The sequence below is a fragment of the Cataglyphis hispanica genome, chromosome 20 (assembly GCF_021464435.1).
Source record: "Cataglyphis hispanica isolate Lineage 1 chromosome 20, ULB_Chis1_1.0, whole genome shotgun sequence".
NCBI lineage: Eukaryota > Metazoa > Arthropoda > Insecta > Hymenoptera > Formicidae > Cataglyphis > Cataglyphis hispanica.
The window spans coordinates 1,758,601-1,781,753 of record NC_065973.1 but is presented as its reverse complement, the minus strand read 5'-3'; the positions used below and the strand labels follow the sequence as shown (position 1 = coordinate 1,781,753).

Below are 23,153 nucleotides of genomic sequence, written 5' to 3'. Positions count from 1 at the left end.
CACACGGTATGCTCGTTGTCGAAGGAATTTAGGAAAAAAACAACTTGGGAAATAGAGAGGGACCGCGTGTGTAAGTCAGACAATAACGAGAGATAAACAAAACAAGAGCATGACGGGGTAGAGAGTCCCGTACGCGTCGCGTCATACGGCAGTCGTCGGAGTGGGAGAATATTTGGGAAGGGGAACGGAGCACATAAGGCAGTGAGCAGTGAGTGTAGTACACGCGCAGCCGCCGGGACGCGCGCATCTCTCTTGTACGTGTTGGCGCTCTTCTCGTCGCGGAGAGAAGGAGGAGTAGAAGAAGCCCGCGAAATCGCGATCAACGCGGCATTGCGCGCTCGGGCTTCGTGCTCTCGCATCACGATATCGATATTAATAGCCCATATTTTCGCGTATGATTCGACTATATGAATTTGCGAATTCGAAAAGTTTGTTTCTCGATCGAATTTTGGAATTTTGTAAATGGTCGGTTATGCCGCGGGAGGGAGGGGGAGCGGAGCTATCTTTTGAGTGTCACGTGATTCGCGCCCGCGACGATATTCGCGAATTTGTAGTGACTGTGTCGACAGTGAAGTTGTCCGTCATCATTCGGAGCATCACCCGTCTGTGGAATGCAACGCATAAAAAAGGTATGGATAATTTTGAAATTTTTCCTTTGAGAAAATCTCTTCGGAGGACGCTTTCGATTTCTTTCGCTTCGTGATTATGTCTCGTTATGTATTTTCGCGATGACACTGACAAGTTATTCGAGCATGCACTTCTATCGAATTCGATCAATTAAAGTGAACGTAAGTGTTGCGTAACGAATCAAGATGGCAGCAACAATTATTAATCATATTATTATCGTACTTTCAATTAACTTGATTTTTTTTTCTTTATTACAGAACAGCCAACATATTACGCGTCAAAGTTTGGAATTTTCGTGTGATTGTTCGTTTCGGAATACGAAGCTTCGGGATTTTCGTGTGATTATTCGCGTTTCGTGGTACAAGCATTCGAGTGGATAAATAGTACGTCGCGTTTATTTGGAAGACTTTCGCGAGTTGTTTGTTGTTTTACGCGAACTCGAGAGTTACGTTGCATATTTCGGGGCGCTACGTTAAATTATTCCGAAATGATGGCGCGAAGCGCGTGAAGTGAGCCGCTCTGTTACAGCGTCGGGCGACCATATTCGAATTCCCGCCTTGTTCAGACCGGCCGGGATCGCGCGCACGATTCGATAATTTTGCGGAAGCGACGATCGCAAATTCGCGAGTGCTAACCGGTTGGCGAGAGTTGCCGAAGGATCTCCAGCGATGTATCTGCACAGGATGAGAGTGTTGCGGAAGAAGGGGGATGATCTGACCGATCATGAAGCAGCGTGTTGTGGACATCGCTAGAAGGCTCCACGTTTGCGACGACATCCAGTCAGCGAATTTGGGTGAGTCCAAAAAATCTTTTACGCGACATTACGCTCAATTTTAGACAAAGATTTATATGTATTACATATATTTAACATTAAACCAATATCGGCTATCTTTTTTTACATTCTTATTATTCGAAATAAAGCGAAGTAATAATTATTGGAATTTTATTGAAATAAAATATCTTTTAATAATTATATTAATACTTTAATAATTATATTAATTTTAATAAATTTTTAACTAAAATTCGGCAGAGTGTTGTTTAATATTGCGGTTGATTACGTTTTTATTCACTTTTTTCGTTTCGTAATTACATTATACCGATATTGGAATTGTCATGCGTATAATGTCTGCTTTTTCCAATGATTATCGGATTATTCAATGCATCCATATTGCTCGGTACAATTATATAGCGTTTCTATAATTGCTATAATTATAGAACTGTAATATTCACATTTATGCAATGTATGTGTTTGTCATGTAAATGGATACTGTGCAAATATAAAATAGATATTCCTAGAGATATTAATAATACATGCAGATTGCAAATATATGTTTCAATATTCTGCATTCTATTAATAATAAATTATATTTGTATATTTGCTATTGAAAATGTTGCTACTAATTAGCAAAAATTGAATAAAGATTGAACGTATATAAACGTTTATTTCTATATTTCTAAATATTTTTATATGTTTAGAGAAAGAGAGGAAAAAAAGTAAAATTATATTTTTCTTAAATTATATTAAAATTTGATTTTTTAATTTAATTTTTTAAAATTATATTAAAAAATTATTTAATTTGGATCCTTACATGACACATTTATCGTAAATTAGTATTAAATATTATTTAAAAGATATTGCAATATGTAATAATCATTTAATATTATAAACCAAGATAAACCGCATTAAAACTAAATTCTAAATAAAGATAATTTCAATCTATTGTAACGAATTTAATTACGATATCAAGCGGTACGATATCGTCGCAGAATGTAGCACTCGCGAGATAAAAACGATGCGCTGTATATTCGGCTACTCGACGAAAAGATCGTTAGTCTGGCGCAGCTTCCGTGTAAGGTTAGGAGAATGCGACACGATTTCGTTGAAGAAGACCACCTCTTCAAGTAGGCGCTTAAACGTCAACATCTTGGAGAGTGCAGTCACTCGCTACGAGTCATGGAGTGCAGCAGCCGCTCCGTCCTCTCGTCATGTCTCGGTGTTTCCTCTTTTCTGCCCCCTTCCCTCCCCCCATCCTCTTTGCCCTTCACTGAAAGAGGAGCGGCAAGAATTAATGCACGGTATAACGAGGGATTCATATCAACGGAATATTTCCAGCCGTTCTATTAATTGCGCTTGCGTTTCCGCTCCACCGATCGTGTTCGTGATGTATGCGAAATATATTCGAGCTGAGGTTGGTTGCCGCATTGGCTGTATTTGTTGTATCGGGATCATTTAAAGCATAGTAGTGCATTCGATGGACATAGCATATTGAATGTAATATTTATTTAGAAGAGAACAATTTTTTGCAAATTATATTCGGGCAAAAATCACAGGAATTACTTTGCCATAGGCAAAATTTGTCACGATTCCCATTTGAAGCAATATCGGTTATCGAAATAATTTAGTACGAAATATATTTCGCTCGTGCAATGCTTTTTTTATGGCAATAAAATATATCATTTTTTACAAATTCATTAAAAATATTATTTTTAAAAGTTTTTCATTTTTTTTGGCGTAATAGATATCGCAAAATATATTTGAAGCAAAAAATGATTTATTTGGTAAAATATATTCGTAATTTTTATATTGCGAAGTATATATATATATATATATATATATATATATATATATATAAAATTTATCATTTTTTTTTTCATGAAATGCCTTATTGTTAGTATAAAGAACATCTGATAACTTTGAGATAGCCTAAAGCGAAATATATTCGAAACTATGTTTAACCGCAAGAACATTCGCGGTAAGCTATCGTGAACTTATTTCAAAATATCTTCAGTTAGTATATCACAAGTTAGTTCATTGCAAAGTGCATAAAATTACAAGATATATTGAATATAATATGACTTGCTACAAGGTATATTTAATGTCATATCGTGCATGTAATATTTCACGTAATATAACATATCGCGGATTATTTTGAAGCAAAATAGTAATGCGGAATATGTGAGAAACAATATATAATCACGGATAATTGATACGGTAGACTATTATAATTTATTCCGATGTATATTGCTTCATTGCTCGCGGCACATAGCGTATAGCGATGTATAGTCGTACTAATATAACTTAATATGCACATTCGACTCCTTATCAATGAAATATTCGGCACAACATATAACATATCACTATTTATATATTGCGAAATATACACAGTTTATTGGAGATTGCACTAAAAATTACTATATCGGCCGTAAAACATACTGACAATTATTTATTTTATCGCGGCTTTATATTCGGAACAGTGTGGAATCGCGGTAGTAATCGATAGGCAAAGATAGGGAAACGAATGCAGGTGATAGAGAGATGATAGGCAAAGGGTGGGGGGAGGGAGGATGAAATCACGGTATAGAGAAGAGCCGGCGAAAATTGGAGAGGTCGCATCGCTGATGAGTGCGCTGAACCAGGCTCTTCAGATCTAGGGGAGGACCTACTCTAATTTCAGCGAGGTGCTCCACCGTGTGTCTCTTTCCATTTTCGCGGTCTTCGTTTAAAATCCGAGACTGTGTTGAAAGCGAGACGACTGTGAGTCGCGCGAATGTCGTTGAGACGACACTGGGAGAGAAGCGTAAGAAAGAGCAGAGACGAATCACTTGTTCTCGAAGAAGTTCCATTCGTTGAGTACGGCGAGAAGCTTCTCCGAGATGAGACGACTAGAAATAGAGGTTGGTCTTCTCTTCGCGACTTTTCACCTCGCGAAGGAATTTTCTAATTGAGCATCTAACCCCGGCCCAGGTCGGATTAATGTTTGGTCATGTTAACAATGGGCGCTTTTAAAGAAAGTTGCCCACGCTTGGAAAACTCGGCCAAGATATGCCACTAAAAGATGTAGTACGTTACTTAAGCCGCTCGCGCACTTAAGTAATATTTCTCACCGCAAGAACTACGCGGCTTTATGGGGTGTATATATTTTTTAACAAAGAGGCCTTGCAAGCAGTCGCTATGAAATAATCTATGTGTATAAACTCTTTTACAATAAAAAAAGAAGGTAAGAGATAAAAATAAAATGAGAATAATAATGTATACGAAAATTATCTGATACATATTTATCACATTTTCTACAATATCAAAATTTTTTAAGAGATTATATTGTGAATAGATAAAAACTCAATGATTGCAGACAGTTAGATAAATGACCGAGGTCTGATATTTTATTATTATAATATAATATTTTTTTTCTTTTTTTTCTACAGAATTATAACATATATTACAATGGAATTTGTTGAATTTATTTATCAAAACAAAAAGATAATTGATTTCTCCTAAAAATATAAAAATAGTCGAAATATAAACTTGCGTCGCTATACAACTCATTGTCGATAAAAATTTTTTCAGCATTCTTCAGGGTATTGAAATTTTATCATTATTTAATCATTATTTCTATATTTTTGATAATTAATATTAATTATAAATTTGGAAACTTGACATATGTGCAAATATAGCATAAGAATTGAAAGCATTTATTGAAGGTAATTAAATATTACGATCATGAAATGTCATAGCGATGACACACACACACAAATATATAATTAAAAATTATTCGCGCGCGTAATTCTTTTATTATTTTTTCTTGTGCATTAATTTTATTAGATATCAATTTATAATAATCAACGCTATTACTTTACGACATTGTTTACATATATATTATAATTAGTGGCGCAAAATTTATGGAATACACAAACAGACGCGACGATCGAACGAAAGAGGAACTGAAATGCGAGGGGAGGATGGTGTGGCGTTTCATTTTGAACAAGGAGCATTCTCCACGGCCGGCTGGCTTGCTCTAAACAGGCAATATTACCTATTGACTTTGGCTCGCGTGGGGGTTACTTTGTCGATGGTTGACTGGATACGAGTTTCAGCGGAATTTGTCTATATGCAGCTTTATTTATTGTATGATCGTAATTTGAAAATTTGATTATTAAAATATAAATAATACTGAATAATAAAATATTGAAAAAATAAATAAGAAATTTCTTTAAAAAGAAAGCCTTCCAGAATCGATCGCAGATTCGATAAATAAAATTAGCATTCAGGAAGATTTAATGCATGAAGAAAAATTACGAAAGGAAAAAATTTCATAAACATTTCAAATACACATATATATATATATGTACCGATTTCAGAATCAAAAGATCCTTTTTTTCTATTTTCAAAATATTTCTCGTGATAATCTTGAACTACTCTGTATATTTGAATGTTTTCTCTGATTTTGAACGGATGATTACTTTGCCAGAAATTTTTGTCGAGCTATGATCTCGGTGCATGTTCATCCTGACAGCTGTCCGATTTGTCCCGCGTTTGGTACATCTCTACCATTTCGCACAACATATTCAGCTTTGCATGGGGTTAATGGACGCTTGTAAAATTTCAAGCTATGGCCGCGAGTAGGTTTCTTCACGTTTTGTTCTATAATCTTTCTTCACTTTGTCTTAGTCTTTTTGATCTCTTAATGCATCTTTGCGGAGAAACATTCTCCGACTCTGTAGTTTTCCTTTTTACGTTCTTTCATATTTTTTTTCTTTTTTTTTTGCTATGATATCTGTGATTATAACATACTTTTAATTCTGTATTATTGATTTTTATTTAATTAAATGAATATATCTTTATCTTTATGATTTTTGTGATAATTTTTCGATGTTTATTATGTAAATTTGCTTTGTCCGATTATTCACTGTTCGATAGATTTGTGATTGCAACGGAAGTGATATTATAATGTCTGTTTCTCTTGCAGGAATTATTTTCTTGAAATTGTCATAACAAAACCGTTGCTTTATATACAACTTTATTAAAAATAATACTATTGTTCATGTCTCGTATCATTATCATAATTTTTAGTAATATTACGTTCCAATAATATAATATTCGTGTATAATTTCACAATTACATTTTGTACATTGTTTACTGCCACTCATATTTGTAATTGTAAATAAATAAATACGAGAAGAGTTACCACGAAGAATAATAAAAGTTTATATATGTTTTGTAAATATTTTATTATTTACTTTTATGTATAAACTTGTAGCAAGAACATATATGACAATAATGTTTTAAAATTTAAAACTGGTCTGGAGTCAGTTTTAATATTTGAGTATACTATACAATTGGAGCTACATCAAAAAATAACTGAATATTTTACTATTTGCTGTTAATATTTAACGCCATTTTAAAAATAATAAAATGGATAACACCTATTCCTTTATAATATGTAGAAATTTATGAATGACATTGTATATTCTTGCAACTCCATAATGAAAAATCAAATATCGATAGATCATCGGAAAATACGCGATGCGTCAACGATACACCATCCGTCATATTATCAGCTTACATCGCGGCGTGTATATTTTTTTACACGTTCTAATTATAACCGTCATGCGCTCAACCCTGCATATGGTCAATCTGGATTTCGGTCGGTCGACGGGTAAAATAACTCCGAATCGTATTACACGTGCGTTAATACGCCGCGCGTAACGCATTGACCCATGCCGCAACAGGCAACGAATAACAAACGAATGGATCGGTAATGGAACGTCCGGATGTGAGAAACGGGACGAGTCAATTTTTTCTCAATAAATGAGTTATTGGCGTCATTTAGCGCGCGCGTGCGTTCGGTATCTTATTTCAACTGCGTAAATTACATCTGCGAGATTTTTGTTCTCTGAAATTATCGATAGGAAAGCGTATCGATACGGAACCATAACTATCGTTATTTCCGCAATAATTAATAATAGCGATTATTAATACTTATCTCCAGAAAAAATCTAATTTAACGAAATAAATTTAATGGAAAAATTAAATTAAGTTTATAAAATCTCTGCTAACATAAGAATATCACGATATAAAAGATATTACTATCGAGATACTTTACAACTTTTGCGCGCATATAAAATTTGAAAAATTGCATTCGTATCTCAAAATTAAATATTAATTAGTCCGGTCGATCTATGAAAAGTCGCCACCAAATCTCTAACAATATATACTATAGCCTCAGGCAAGTTCGTATTTCTTGTATCTTCGATAATTATTCATTTTCCTGCGCGTAATTTGGTTTAATTTAATTGCGAACGTCGCGCGTTTGCCTGCTTCCCCTCTCGCACCTCGCTATACTCTCATTCTCTATCTCTCTCTCTCTCTCTCTCTCTCTTTTTACCAGCAACAACCCTTCATGCATTTCCCAGACTGGCTCAATATATACTGCAATTTAATTGCCAAGCCGGCCAATAAACCATGCTTCCTCCGTAATTTCGCGGCCGAGAATCGTTCATTGCGAAATCAAGGGCGCGCAATCGAATTCGGTAACGATTGCAATTAAGACATTTTTTTCATTTCATTTTTTTGTTTTATAGATGACTTTGATCGCATTTTTAACAAGTACATGATTTCCTTAATTGTTGATGAAATCACTAATTGCGATTTAAATCATTCTACATGTATTCGATATTTCTTATAATGAAGTCTCATCATATCGATTGGCAAAAAAATTATCCACAAAAAACATTTTATTTGCACCTTAGGAAAATTTATCTATAATATGCATTTTTAATTGCTTGTATGGATCGTAAAATATATATATATATATATATATATATATATATATATATATATATATTTTGTGCGCCCAGTCAGCGACTAATTGGCAATATGAAATTAACGTGGTTTAAATTAAATTGACATTTTAGATGTTATTTTGTCCGGCTGTTTGTGCTCTTCATAATTTAATAAATGACGGTTATAAAGAGAGATTTACCTCTTCTCGAGAGAATACTATCACGATTTTTGGCATTCCGCTATATATCATCCAAAGCTTTGGTAGCGATTATCAGGCGAGTTTTGAAATCCTGCAAACGAACAAGTATTATTCCGTTTATCCGGCAACGACGGTAATTATCGAGCCGCCGGGCGCTATTAAATTAATCTACCGCCATCGATATCGTCCAGTCGTGGCAAAATCCGTAGCCTTATGGCGATAAATACGCAGTTACACCGACCGGCCAGTATTCCGCCGTATTTTACTCACGGCTCGCGATTTGTTACCTTTTATACACCTTTTATATCCCGATCTGTTTCTTAAACACTCGTTTCTATGCTCGCGATTCTTATGTTATCGAGAATACGTGTTGCGTGCCGCTATATATATGCCATTCGTTATATGTATTTACACGCGTGCTCAGTGGGAAATGACGACGCTTATAGTTACCTGATATAGGCATAGGCAATGTGGAATATCGAATGGTGTTCAATCGAGCATCATTGATAGGAATTTCAGAGGGAAGCAGTGTGTCGTGAAAAGAGAGAAATCCTATTAATTGTAAGACTAGGACTAAAAGGAGAAATTTCTTTACTTGAAACACCGTCGATCTCGCGTCACTCGAGATTATATTAACATCTGGTACATCTGCTAGAAAAATATGTGGCTTCATCGTTAATTAATCTTTTGCGAATTATACATACATATAGTATGATATTAGATACGGGTAACTTCGTTTAGAATATCACATGTGTGTGTGTATGGAGATTTGTATATCTAGAGTTATGAGATTATAAATTTTACGCTTAAAATTTACAAGTATATAAATAATTTTGTGCAAAAATGTTTTTTTATATGAACTGCCATTAAAAATTATTTCTCTAAATTGCTAGTATATGCGTAATTAAATTATCATTTTTTCTCATAAATAACTACGAGAATTTGCGAGAATTTTACAAATTACTTTTTCTGCCTTCTTTCGATTAACACGGGTATGTTCTCATTTGCGGATCCTAAGCAAGATAGAACCAAATTCGCACCATCTGGCACTCGGAGTGTCCGTCGCATTACTCTTGAAAGCTCACGGTTCTCTCGAGACGCGTCTCTCCTGTGGCGCACGTGTATTCATCGCGTAATTAACGTCTCGTAATTATAGGCGCGCAACAGGGAGAGAGAGAGAGAGAGAGAGAGAGAGAGAGAGACAGAAGAATTTCAGAGGAGTCGGACGTTACACGAACGCGTTCTCGCTTGTCGCTCGATCGTGGACATTACGAGCTTTCACAATGCTGCACCGCGTGAATAAGGAATTGAAGAGGGTGTTATGTGCATTATGGGCCTCTTGACGATGGGCCGAGTGTCGGGGTGTCTATGAGTCGTTTAGTGCTCGGTCGAGACCTGACTCGTTCTTAGGCCTTCTTTGAGAAGTCAGCTCTCTCTGTTTCTCCTTCACCTCTCTTTCTTCCTTTCTTTCTCCTTTTTTTTGTTCTTAATTTTCTTTTCTCTCTCGCCTCTTCTTTTTGGACACTTCTCTTTATGCGCGCAGGTCTAGCGGCTTCTTGCTTGGTCGATCATGTATTTTGCAGGCGTTGCCGCGGGGACGTCTTTAAGTCACTATCACGTCGAGAATTATCCGCGTTCGTGGGAAAACCGATAGAAACGATCTCAGTTTCTCTTCCTCTCTTATTCGAGACACTTCGGCATTGACGAATGGAGGTGGTTGACCTCCCGGTTCTTTAAGAGACGCGCGCCAGCCACTCTCTCCACCTGATACCTCGGCAATAAAGCTGTATAGCGATTCTTCACTGCCAAAGATAGGTCGGTTCGCGAATGCGCACGGATGTCAATGGGATTAATGTTGCTCGCTTAATGGAATTGTGTAGACGGAAGAAACAGGCTCGGTCAATAGCAAAATATTAGCAGTAAATGTAGTTTTCTCTTTTCGAGTAATTTTCGTAAAGTTTATTTAACTTTCTCAAGATAATACCGTGAAAGTCTTTATTTCCAATGAGAGGAACGATAAAATTTCTAAATCAGATTAATAACTATTGACGATTTTTCTGAATCATCGTTAGCAATCGATTCTTTGATCTGATCGACTGTATTAGAATAACGTTGATGTGATGAAATACTGGAACAAGGTACGAGAAAGGAAGAGGAAGGAAGAGAAACAATAATATAGTTCATCGTGTGCACAGTCTATTAACAGGAATAATGCGAGAAGTTAGTCTCGACTGATCGACACCGACGTTGTACATGGCTTTTCTATCTCTCACCTCCGACATGTTGCGGTTAGACGGGCGAACGGAAGTTATGCCTTTGAATCGCTTCGCGCAACGCTCGGCAAACTGCAACGAACTGTTGCGAGCGATGAGGGAATCATTAGTCAGGTCGATAGGTCCTTTGCTGAGTCATAAAGATAACGCAGTCTCCATTATCCTAGTGTTCATTTTTACAATTGCTCGTTATTCCCGTAGTCAATATCCGACTGTCTGAACGATAGAAGTGATTTATTCAATTTTAAAGTACGGTGGAAAATAAAACTATTGTGCAATTTTATTATTTCTTTTTTGCTAATGTACAAAGTTAAAAATAAAATGAGGTAAAATTAGTCAATCAAATTTATATTTCGTTATAATTGCACGTACTCTATAAGCGTGATTAAAAAACTGTAGATTCAATATTAATTTAGCGTATTTTAATTAAAATTAAAGTCTAAATTTTTACTTTCCTTTCGTGAAATGTTTCTGTGAATACGTGATTGTTAATGAACAGAAAATTTTCTGAAGCCGCAGGCGTTTCACTCATTGAAAGTTTGAATCATTCACCACCATTCATTGAACTAGCACAAAACTTAATTAAATGTAATACAATGGCATAACGGAAAATATGTTTATTAACACTTATTGAATCGTTATTTTTATTTCTATTTTTCGGATATTTTTCGAAAAATAGAAATAATTTTATACATTTCGATTTGAATTTGTTTTTTTTTTACGATGTATAAATTTGCATGCAAAAATTTATGGTGCTTAATTTATTTGCTTTTTTATTATCGGGACAATATTGATTAAAGCGATCCTTTTAATCGCACTTTTCCGCTAACAGATAATATAGAATATATCGATTATTGGCTCGAAATAAATAAAAAGTCAGTTACACAAATTCCAACATTAAAATATGTTATCGTAATTGTTGTGTTTAATGTATTTAACACAAATCTTTGAAAATTAACTTACTTTTAGTATTATTATAATTCGCGATTGTAATTTACGTTTGCATCGGTGTTTCATCTTTTGCTATCCGACATTTCTTTCCGGACTCTAACTCCGGATTCGCCCTTTCTCTTTCATCGGTTCATTAATTACGACAGATTCCTGCTGCTTAACAAAACACATTTTACTTTTGTCGGATGCCCAGTACGCAGAGAATAGGCACGAGTCGTCATTCGGTCATGAAATTGGTCACGTGGCTGGAAATGTTTTGTGCGCGTGTAACCAAGAAAGACAGAATGAGAGAAAAGGGGAGAAGAAGCAAGAAGGAAAGGAAGGGAAAAAGACGGGAAAGAGCAAGAGAGATAAAGGCAGTCGGTCTATACAAGGGGATGCTCCTCTTCGATCGAACTCGATTTGTTACGTAAGCGAATATACCCGGTATTCCACAAGAGAGCCATGTTTATCGCGCTGTGAAAACCCTTGTCACGTGCAGTTGCGAAAGACGGACCTAAGTTAGTAACTGTAACGTTCCTGCTGCAATCCGCGCGCTATCCGCACGTATTTCAATTTCGTTTATGATCCCATCGTGCATGAGCACGATGAATGCAAAGCTGTTCATTCAATGTAATTCTAGCAGTTCGAAACATCCGATGTGATTAAAGTTGAGAAGTCGAATGATGATCTCTGTAAAGATAACATTACATCTTCAGAATATCGATATAATTAATAGTTCTCCTTTAAAAAAAATTTCATTGTTGAAAAATCACACAGATTTTAAAGATAAAATGTCAAAAAAAATTTAGCGAATAAATGTAAAAATAAAAGTTTAAAAAAATACGTGGTACATATCTTCATATTTTTAGTTATAAAAAATTGATATTTTTTTTAATTTTATTCAAAATCAATTCGTGAGTGGATATTTAAATATAATTTTATATCGAAATGAAATTAAAAAAAAAAAAAAAAAAAAAAAATAGAATTACAGATAATATTTAAGGGAAAAAGACAATAATATTACATCTTCCGATCGTTCACATATTGGTCCGTTCTTATCCGTAATCTCTCGGTGTAATCTGGATTTGAGCACGTGACAGGACCATCTTGCATTAGACACATAACGCAATTATGGCACTGTCTGGCGTAATCGCGTAATTGCACCGACGGAGATTCGCTCCGCAAAAAAACTGTTCACGAAACGATTTCGGGATATCCGTGGTCTCGGACGAGTATCTACCCTCGACGAGGCGGCCGACACGGTTACTTCCGGTCGACGGCCAGATTTCACGGCGAATTAAAAATTTCGCATCCTGGCGAGCCGCGCGCTCGCCGGTCGATGAATAAAACATCGTTCTGCGTGGTTAGTCTGATTATTTACGCAGGTACGCGGTGAGCAGTCGGCCGAGTCAAAATCGATGTAGCTGCGGTTTGTAAATATCTAGTATTAATATACATCGAGGCGCATCTTTGTGCGCGTGGCACAATTTTAACGTTGCCGTTTCGAAAAACAAAATCAACGCATGCGGTGAATAAATTTTACATTCGAACGAATGAATTTTTGTACGGTATTGCCGTGAATTCGATGAATCGAATGAAATATCGATGCTTGCCTGAGATAAACATAGTTCAGATAGTAAAGTACACTTGGACGTAATTAAACGCGTATGCTTGCTATATGAGCTCTTTCTTCCGGCTGGTTAATGATCTCAATGATTAAAAGCTAGCCGCATAGCCGATGGTTTGTATCTATGCTTGCAGTTCTCGAGAAAGAAAAGGACGATGACGAGGAGCGGAGATGCAGTGAGAAAAGTTGGTTAATGAAACTTCGCGCGGATTATTACAGTGATTGACACGCAGAAGCTCTTGTGCGTAGGATGCATGTCTGATATCAATGATTATCTGGATAGATAATTGGAACTGTATCGCTGATTTAATTATATCCTCTCGGTGCTTGATAATGCATACGTTATGCTTGGTCTGGACTTGAGAATCCTCTACTTGTATGTATAATTAATATACGATATAATTCTTTTCAGTTTTTATTTTTTATGGATTACTTGTCGTAAAGATACTTACTCGAAGGATTTTATTTTTCTACAAATTACTTTATTTCATTTTATTGTCAGAAAAACTACTTTTGAAAATTATTTTTTTTGTTTCTAATTTACTCCAAAAAATCTGTTTTTTTTTTTTTTAAATATATTATAGTTTAATCTCTATAATTATTTATATTATAATTTATTATATTTTTTTTTCAAGTTGCCTAGTATTACGTTTAAACTGAATAATTATAAATATTATAATTATTTAGTTTAGCAATTATAACAAAGAATTGTTCAAGTAATGATGATGGTCAATGCTCAAGGTCACGAATATATTTTTGGTTCAAGGACGATGGCTTTTAATACAATACGCGGGGCAGATGTATCAAGGGGCGATCGAACCCGTACAAATTGCATTTATACGCGTTAGACGGCCACGTGGCTTGATTCCTAAGGGATTCTGTCGCGTGAGCGAGCCATAAAATCGCGCTGAAATCATTTAGTGTAGAAGAAAGATGTATACGTACGAAAAAAATCTCGTTCGTGCGAACTTGGTACAAAAGTGGATTATAGAGCTGATCACTGATTTTGTTCTGCTCGTTAATTCTCGCCTAATACGATACAAACGTAACGTAACGCGTCTCCGAGAACGTCGTCTATCTCCCGTATCGATGAAACAGTTACTTTGTTATCGCACGCAGTATTATCTCGGATTTACTTGGCGGCGAGGGAAAGCACGATCCAATTAGGACCATGGCGTTATTACCATAAAACATTTCAGTCGTAACTCGGGCAAACGGATATCGCCATGCCGTGCAACAGTTCCCAGGTTTACCCCATAGGGATTTAATGCTAAAGTACAATATTTAACTGCGTCGTTTCAATCGATTATTCTATGAAATAACGAAATAGTTAAGCGACTCGTTAAGCTAAATCGCTTTTCTTGTAAGTGGAGTATTTAATATTTGTATGATATAGTAGTATTATTCTGATTGCATTTTATTCTCTTTCGGGATTATTTAAAACGATTTAAGAATGAAATGTGTAATTAGTTTAGTTTAATCGATCATAGTGGAATAAGAGCAAGAGTAACTGGAATGTAAGTCTTTTTTTTGTACAAGTAATCAAATATCCGATTCTCACAATTTATTTGTCGATATCTATATAGAAACAGCATTTTATTATCAAACATTATCTCGCATTATAGTTTGGCAGAATTTCAAGTATGTAATTGATATAGTGTTTAAGATAGCTTTGTTGGCGGCATCAATCTGATCCCGAGCGTGAAACAAAAGCGAGGTTTGATTAGCCGATTGGCAAGAATAATTACTAAAATAATTTAATTCTTTACAGGTTTTGTCTTTTTTTGTTGAAAAAAACGCATAATTTCCCTGATATTTGTAAAAATATATAAAATAACCGTGATTTCAGAAATTTTTGGACACTAACTTTTTAAGGAAGCATTTTTTGATTCGTATTTATAATTTTTTGTTTAATTAAATTTTCTATAAACTCTCATAGTTTGGTCGGAACGTTTGAGCCCATCCTATATATTTATACGCTTTAATCACACGTTCTTATTCACTGTTTCCATTAATAATGTAGCCAAAACAATCATTTGAGTATTTTACTAATGCACTTATAGATTGCACAAACCATCATCCTGATTACGCATATCGCGTCGACTGTAGTATTAAATATTTACTTGCTCAGTACCGAGCATCTTCTTGAATCCTCCAGATCCTCTCGGATTCTCTCAGACAGTTATGTCTATTCTGGATATTGCCACCTAGGGACGGCGTTAACTTTGAATACCGTACGTTCGAAATGTTCTACCTTCAACAGCTCTCTAGATACGTGCGACGTACTAAGGATGATTAATATTGTTCGCAAAACGAGAGAAATTGAAAGTTTATTTAATTTTGATTATTTTAATTATAGTAATATTAATAATTTATTATATGTATATTAATTACTAATAGTATTAATTACTAATACAAAATATATATATATATATATATATATATATATATATATATATATATATATATATGTATATTTGAAAACAGAAATTTCAAAATAGAAATTCGACAGTATAATTAATATAGGCAACTAAATCAACTGTTTATTTTCTATACACAGGTTCATTAATGTTTTAACACATGACTTTAAGTGCAAATTGGATGCACGTATGAAAAAAATGTTTATACTCAAACATACGTTTCGTTATATTCATGTGAAGTATTAATGACTTCGTGTATGCATATAATATTGCAAGGTGATTTGCATAAAAATATCGTCTCCTGCACCATATTCGTGTTTTGAGCGAAAATATCTCGCAGTTATTTCATCTCGCTACGCTTGATATAGACGATCTCTAATTGTGCACAATCATAAAGCTGCACTTCCGTCGGCAACTTGCGCCGAGAGCCGCAATTTGCGAATTCGTCCTGCGGCGGATGGCGCAGCGAGAATGAGAGTAATGAGGAGGAGAACGCAGAGACAGATTCAGCGATGTGGTGCAATGGTGAATTTTACTTTCTATATAACTCGATGAATGAATAAAGCACTCGTCAAGCATTCAAGAATAATAGAATTAAATGATTGTTCCAGATTGCATACTTTACACTCGTACTTTCTCTCATTGTTGTTCTCGAAAAGAAAATATTAATCTCGTTGATCATTTACTTTTTTTCTACTTTACAAATTTTATGCTAAAATCTTTAATCTTACATATTCAGTTTTTGAGAATAACACACTTATTTAATTGATATAGTATATTTTATAAATCAAATCGCACGTAATTCTAATATTTTAGGTCTTGCAAATATTTTTTATATTGCAATATACACAAAAATATATCATTTTCATTTATTATATGCTTACAATATAATCTAATATTTTTTGTATTTAATGCTTAAAGTGTAGATGTATTTAAGAAAATCTCAAAATATCTCTCTCTCTCTCTCTCTCTTTCTCGTGTTTTATTTAATGAAAATGAATTGTTATAATCATTAAATTATGGGAGATGTTCAATGTTGAGATAAAAATCAGACACTGCAGAAACATAACAAAACTCAGTCCGAAATCTGATAAAGTAAACAATCTTGTAAGCGTACGTCTATTTTATGTGGAACAGTTTGTACATAACCGTTGATATCCGGCTTACGACCACTCAGGCGATCTGAATTCGAATTTTATTGCTTTCTAATACTACGAATGCGGAGAATTTACCTTCCCCCTTTGCTCGTTTGATTTTATCTTCTTTCGCGGATCTCTTGCGTCGACATCGAGACGAAGGAAAACAGTCGGATATACGTTAAGCCGCCATGGCTTTTATTGTGTCTTCCTTCTACATGCTGATCTCGAATCCGCTGAAATCGATCCTTTCGGATTGAACTCCAGACGGCAAGCCACACGATAGTCCTTCATCCGTTTGTTGTCGCGAGTGAAATATTTTGTATTTGCGAAAGAAAAATAGAGAAAACAAAATAAATATAAAAAGAACGAAAGATAAGGGTTTTAAAGAAGTGCTATAATATAGTAGCTGGAACGAGACATTTCCTTCCGGTTCTCTGAATTCGTCTTGTCAATTGGCTTCCGCCGTGCATCGACAAACTCGTTATAATTGAAGAGGTACAAGAATAGCTACGCTGTTGCGGCATTACTACAATAGATACCCCACGTGTACTAAATTTTATTTCAATCAAATTGCTGATATTAAAACAACTCGAATATCATGTTCAAAACAATTAACAAATTTCTGCTCATAAGAATAACATGACAAATATTAAATTTATCAATTTTTGCAATAAAGTAATTAAAAGAATTTAATATAAGAATAAATCGATTGATTTATCATCTTAGATTTATGGTAATTTATTTTCTAGACTTTTGATAAAATTTTTCGCGATTATACTTGGAAGGCAATTTATGGCTCGTTTTGCAGTACTTTTGCCAGATTTCATCCGAAAACGCTCTCTCGTTAATCTCTCGTACTAAACCACACTTAACGCCCAGAGCTTAGACAATAGATTCGCGGTACCAGCATCACGGCAGGTAGAAGAAATATTCGTCGAAGAGATTATTCTCTCTCTCTCTCTTCCTCTCTTTTTCTCTCTTTCTCTCTTGCTCGCAGCAATCCTCTCCACAGGACGTTGAAAGCTCTCTGGGTGGTGCCTTGCCAGCCAATATAAAACGATATATATCCGTTTTCTCAGTGAAAACCAACTTATATATAGTAGAAGGACTTGGCTTATTGAAAGCGAAGGCTATGGTAGCGGGGAAAAAGAGGTAGTGATGAGAAGGAGACGATTTATTGAAACTGCGTACAGTACTGTTTCTATACGCGCTCATCGTCGCTCGATGTCGACGTTTCGTCGACTTTTAACTCTCCGAACACTCGTCTGTGTGTATACCGCATATGTGTGCAGCTGTATGCATGCACCATTGATTTGTTTAATAAATAGCACGGTATCGGTATTTATATTGCAAGTAATATGCGCGCAATACGAGACCGATGAGGTGGTACGGAGAGTGATGATGGAACTCCCCGATCGGATTTATTGGAATATTTGCGTTACACTTTTGATCAACAGCAACAATCTACCTTGAACGTCAACACCGCTTTGAGGAAGCTCTGAAACGCGATACCGGTATACAGATACAGACGAAACTCTCTCTAGATTTAACGAGCTTTTCGATACCTATATTTAGAACACGCAATTTAAAAGTGGAGCATGCTTTGATCATGAAAATCAATTTTCACTCATTTATATTGCATGTTTAAGAATCAAATAATTTCTTTAAAAAGTCCAATACTATTCGAGTTGGTATTTGTGTGTGTGTACATGTACTTTTACCGTAATATAAATACTCGTACATCATATATACACATAGACAACCTATATTACAAATAATTAAATTAATCTTATGATATCTCTTCGTATCTCAATGTAATCCTTGCATTAGAAAAAATGCAATATTTTCAAATCATTTGCGCAAACGAAAGATGTGTGATTTTTTTTTTTTTAATTGTTCTTCTAAAGAAGCATTGATGAGAAATATTTATTCTTGTAAGATACAAAATTTTTCCAGCTTTTGTTTAATATAATATAATATCATGCGTGTTTTACTATAAAAAGACGCATAGCAAGTATATTCCTTTAATATTATCCTCGTGCATTTCTGGTAGTTGGAGGAATTTCCATTAGTGGAGGCACGAAATATTCTTGTATCGTTTATACGCGCCTACGTCGACGTGAGCTCCTCGTTTCCACGCGATCTTCGATACTGTATCTTGGATACATGTAATCTTCGACAGTAGGTATTGCCTCTGGAGTAGAGCGAGCAAAATGTGGTAGTAAAGTAACGGAGTAAAGTTGTATGCGACAGTAAGGAACTTGTCAGCAAATCGGTTTTCCGATATCGCATCATAGTAAACCTTTCAGTTTGTACATGAATCCATGAATGCAGCACTATAATGAAATGTAGAATATTTTAATTATATATTTAAATTTAATTATATACTTGAATTACATATGTATATAAGTAATTTGAAGAATTAAAAAATAATTTTAAAGAATTGAATTAAAAAGTCCACAATTTCTTTTAAATCGATAACTGTAACGCGTTGGATCTTTTTGCACGTTTTTATATAATATTATATTTAATATTATATTATATATAATATTATATTTGACATTTTTATATTTTATTGTTAATTTAAAAAAATTAATTACTCGCCTGCGTGTTAAATGATATAGATAAGTTAGAAATATTTTGCGTTATCGCATATAGAGAGGAGGAAAAAAACATTCACTTTCATATGTTGCTGTTCAGACATCATCATTTCACGTTGCAGGATCGGCGAATCGTGTGCAACCGATAGCACATAAACGCTTAACATCGCATAGTAAAATTCGCGCGCGACCGTCACATCGCATTGTTCCGCGCGATTGTCGGGAATTGTCGGTACGTACCATGTGCAACAGTCCGAGAACATTTTCAATAAGATACGAGCAATAAAAGAGACCTTGTGTTCGCAGTGGGACGGGACTCACGTTTGTTCGCCTGTTCGTTCGCAGGTTCGCACGCGCTTTCTCATTTTGAAGTAGGTACCGATGGGGAGAAAAGAAAGAACATACGAGCGAAAAAGAATAAAAGACGAAAGAAGGATTCTAAGAGGGGAAGAGACGTTGTCGTTTTGGGATTTACGCCGATCGATGCTCGGCCGTTAATCGGCCAATAAGAGAGGGGTCTCGTGTAGGGGCTCGCGGGACAAAGCCGGCCATTATTTTTCAGACGCACGTCGCTCGATCGACGCCTTGTATTTCGCATACTTTATTACACGGTATTACCCGGACCCCGATCCTCTCTCTCCGGGCCTCGCCGCCCGCGTCTCTCGGGCCTTATGGGCGAGGCTTTACGAGTTAACCGAGCTCGGCAAACGCGAGAAGACGCGAAGTGCCAGGATAAGGAAAAAAAGAACAGGGTGAGTAAAAATTCCAGAGAAATCAAGTGAATAATGGAGGAAGAAAAAAAGTATTGAGGAGATGAAAGGAGTAGAGAGTTTAGGGATTTAAAGACAGAATTTTATTTAAGAGCACGTTGTCGTTTTACAAATAATTTGTACCTTTCCGATTTTCGCATTTTATTTTTCGAACGCGCGCAAAAATATGTTCAGTAATATCTGCTCTCTCTAAAATTACATGTAAATATTATATGAAACATGTTTACAAAATATTTTACATAGGAAGGTAGAGAGGTTTACTTCTGTCATCTATAATTATACTTGCACTTTTGCTTGCTAGAAATTTAAATTTTATTAATCTGGAACGTCTGAATATATTAAGCTGGATTGGTGAAGGGAAATGTACGATTGGAAGGGGATGAGAAAGCGCGCCGCGGAGAGGTGATGAAAAATTCGTCGAAGCGACGTTCATTGGAAAATTGCGACCAGTCGCTTTCGGGACAGCATGATTAATGCTAGTAAGACGGCGTATGCACGTATTTGCATCCCCGGCGGAGTGCATCGTCGCCGGAAGTTTCCGGCAAAGTTTTCTCATGCTGGGTAACTTTGCCTTCGACACTCTTCTCTTCGGAGTCAAGCCGCTCGAGCTTATCGCGCGGAAAAGACCGGCGTCCGTATCAGAGAGCCGAGGGACTATTCAGTTTGCGATATCCGTTGAATGTTTTCGCTTGAGAAGGTCTTTGTAAGAATTTTCACAAGATACGTCAGCATGGTTGTTAGTTTAAACTGCATAAATATCTTGCGCAAAAATCGATTCAGTTCTTATCTCGATTATTAATTGATGCAAGCCGCAAAGTATTTAGCATATTAATGATTTATATATCATTCAAATCTAATCAATTGTCATATCACACTCTACATATCATTTAATTCTATCAATTAATATTCTAACTTTTAATACATGCAGGTATTTGATAAAAAAGAATACATTGCAAAAATTGATTAGTGTCACAATATATTGTATACAAAAGTACATTATTTTCATTAAATGTATAGAGAGATATTCTGGATTTTTTTGTTTTACACAAAACGTAAAAGTGAATCATCATTCATTCAATTTTATGAAAGGACATAATTCGCGCTCGAATCGTATTACGACATGAATAAAAAAGATTTTTTTCTCTCCGGTGTTTCATATCATCTGCATACGGAGAAAGACGGGATGAGCACCGCTGTTTAAATGGCACGATTACCTCTGTCTCGTGCTTTATTTGCCGCTCTTTGCTCTTGCTCCACTTTGCTCTCGGTACAGTAGTGCCACCGTCTTTCTCTCCCCCCATTGCGTTACACTCACTTGCCATCGACCACAGCATTGACTCGAGTGGATTTTTGCACGGTATATGAGAGAGGTCGGCGACTCTCGCGTGGCACGACTGCGAATCCTTAAAAACGGATCCATTAAAGTTTTTCCGGCGCTTTTCCGAGCCGGTGATGGTGCTGGTTATACGCCGTGATCCGAAATTGTATTCACGTACATGCACATGAGAATTGCCGGGGTTCCGCTGTCGTTCGCTTATCAAATACACTCACATCTGAGAATACTCTCGAGAGGTCCGTCCCTTTTTTATCACCGGTTTTTCATCACCGTTGCACTTTCCGTACCGATATCGCGAAAACAAGACACCTCGACTCGCGCTTTTGTCTTCGATGTCGATAACGGTTGCAAATGCAGATAATACGGAACATCACGATGAGTTAGATCCTTACCGTTAACTGTGCGGGAGCATGCTCGCGGCCATTCATTCGTGGGAAACACACGCGAGGAATGCAAATCCGGCAGAGGAAAGGAAAAATCGAGATGTAATGACATAAATCGTTTTTTATAAAAATCTAAAATGCGCGAAATAATATTGACGTGTAAAGATAGTCTTTCGGGATTTTATCGCTATAGAGGTATATATGTATATATAATTATCTAATTTATTTAGAAAAATTACACTTTTTTATATTTAATATATTTATATATTTTAGTATATATAATATATAATATATAATATATATTTATAATATATTTATAATATACATATATAATATATATTTATGTGTAATATATTATAATCTTTCGTGAAAAGAGAAATAGAGAGATAGAGAGATTATTTCTCAAGAGTTTGATATAACATCATGCACGGGCGTATTTAGCGATGCTAAAAACATAAAGATAAATATATATTTAACATTGCCTATGCAAATGTAATTTTATCAACATACTCAGACATGTTGGCAGTCATTTAAAAACAAGCAATGTTTTGCGAGCAATCTTTTTAATACATTTACATTTACATTAATTTAAACTACGCCGTGAGCAGTACGCACATTACTCGGATAAAGTTACGTAAAAATGATATTACATTTCTTTACGCGTGTAAAAATTCCACTTTTATAAATACGTAGTATGTTACTACGCGAAATGAATACTATTTTACTTATCGTGACGGTTACGCACGGACTGCATAGAAATATTCATTTGAGAATATTTCACTAGACATTCAATTTACCTGTCTGCGTCTATTCAGTCGTATGATTTAAATTCCGTGGAATCTGACTTACATTTATGCTCTTACGAAGCTTTCGATGATATTTTCGTAGAGATACATCGACGTTCGACGTTAGCAGTTCGTTCGATGTACTAGCTGTTTTGAAATTCTATATTTTTGTACAATTCTGTATAATTTTATACTTTCTGCGGAGCATTGATTTTAAATCGAAAAGTATATCATTTTCTAAATATGGTTCAGAAATTTTTAAAATGTATCTTATTGAAAATTAAACATTCCACAAAATTAAAGCACTGAAAAAATGCATATAAAAAATTTATTCAACTATAATACCAGACGAAATAAGAGATTTAAAAAAATTATTTGTGAATTGATAGGAGAGTTAATTTCTTTTAATTTAAATTGATTATTGTTTAAAATAACTTCTATTATTTGAAAAAAAATTGGAAAATAATCGAAATGTTGAATACTGGAAATTAAATTTTTGA

The 23,153-nt window shown here is 35.2% G+C and overlaps 1 protein-coding gene across 5 annotated transcripts in view; it reads left to right on the top strand.

Moving 5' to 3' along the window:
• The first annotated feature begins 238 nt into the window (after nucleotides 1–238).
• LOC126856885 (uncharacterized) overlaps nucleotides 239–23,153 on the top strand; it is a 312,768-nt gene continuing 289,853 nt past the window's right edge. For all 5 annotated transcript variants that reach the window (XR_007688422.1, XM_050605856.1, XM_050605855.1 and 2 more), the window contains exons 1-2: nucleotides 239–629; nucleotides 885–1,420. The gene's annotated coding sequence lies outside the window, so the exon portion shown is untranslated. The remainder of the gene's footprint in view (nucleotides 630–884; nucleotides 1,421–23,153) is intronic.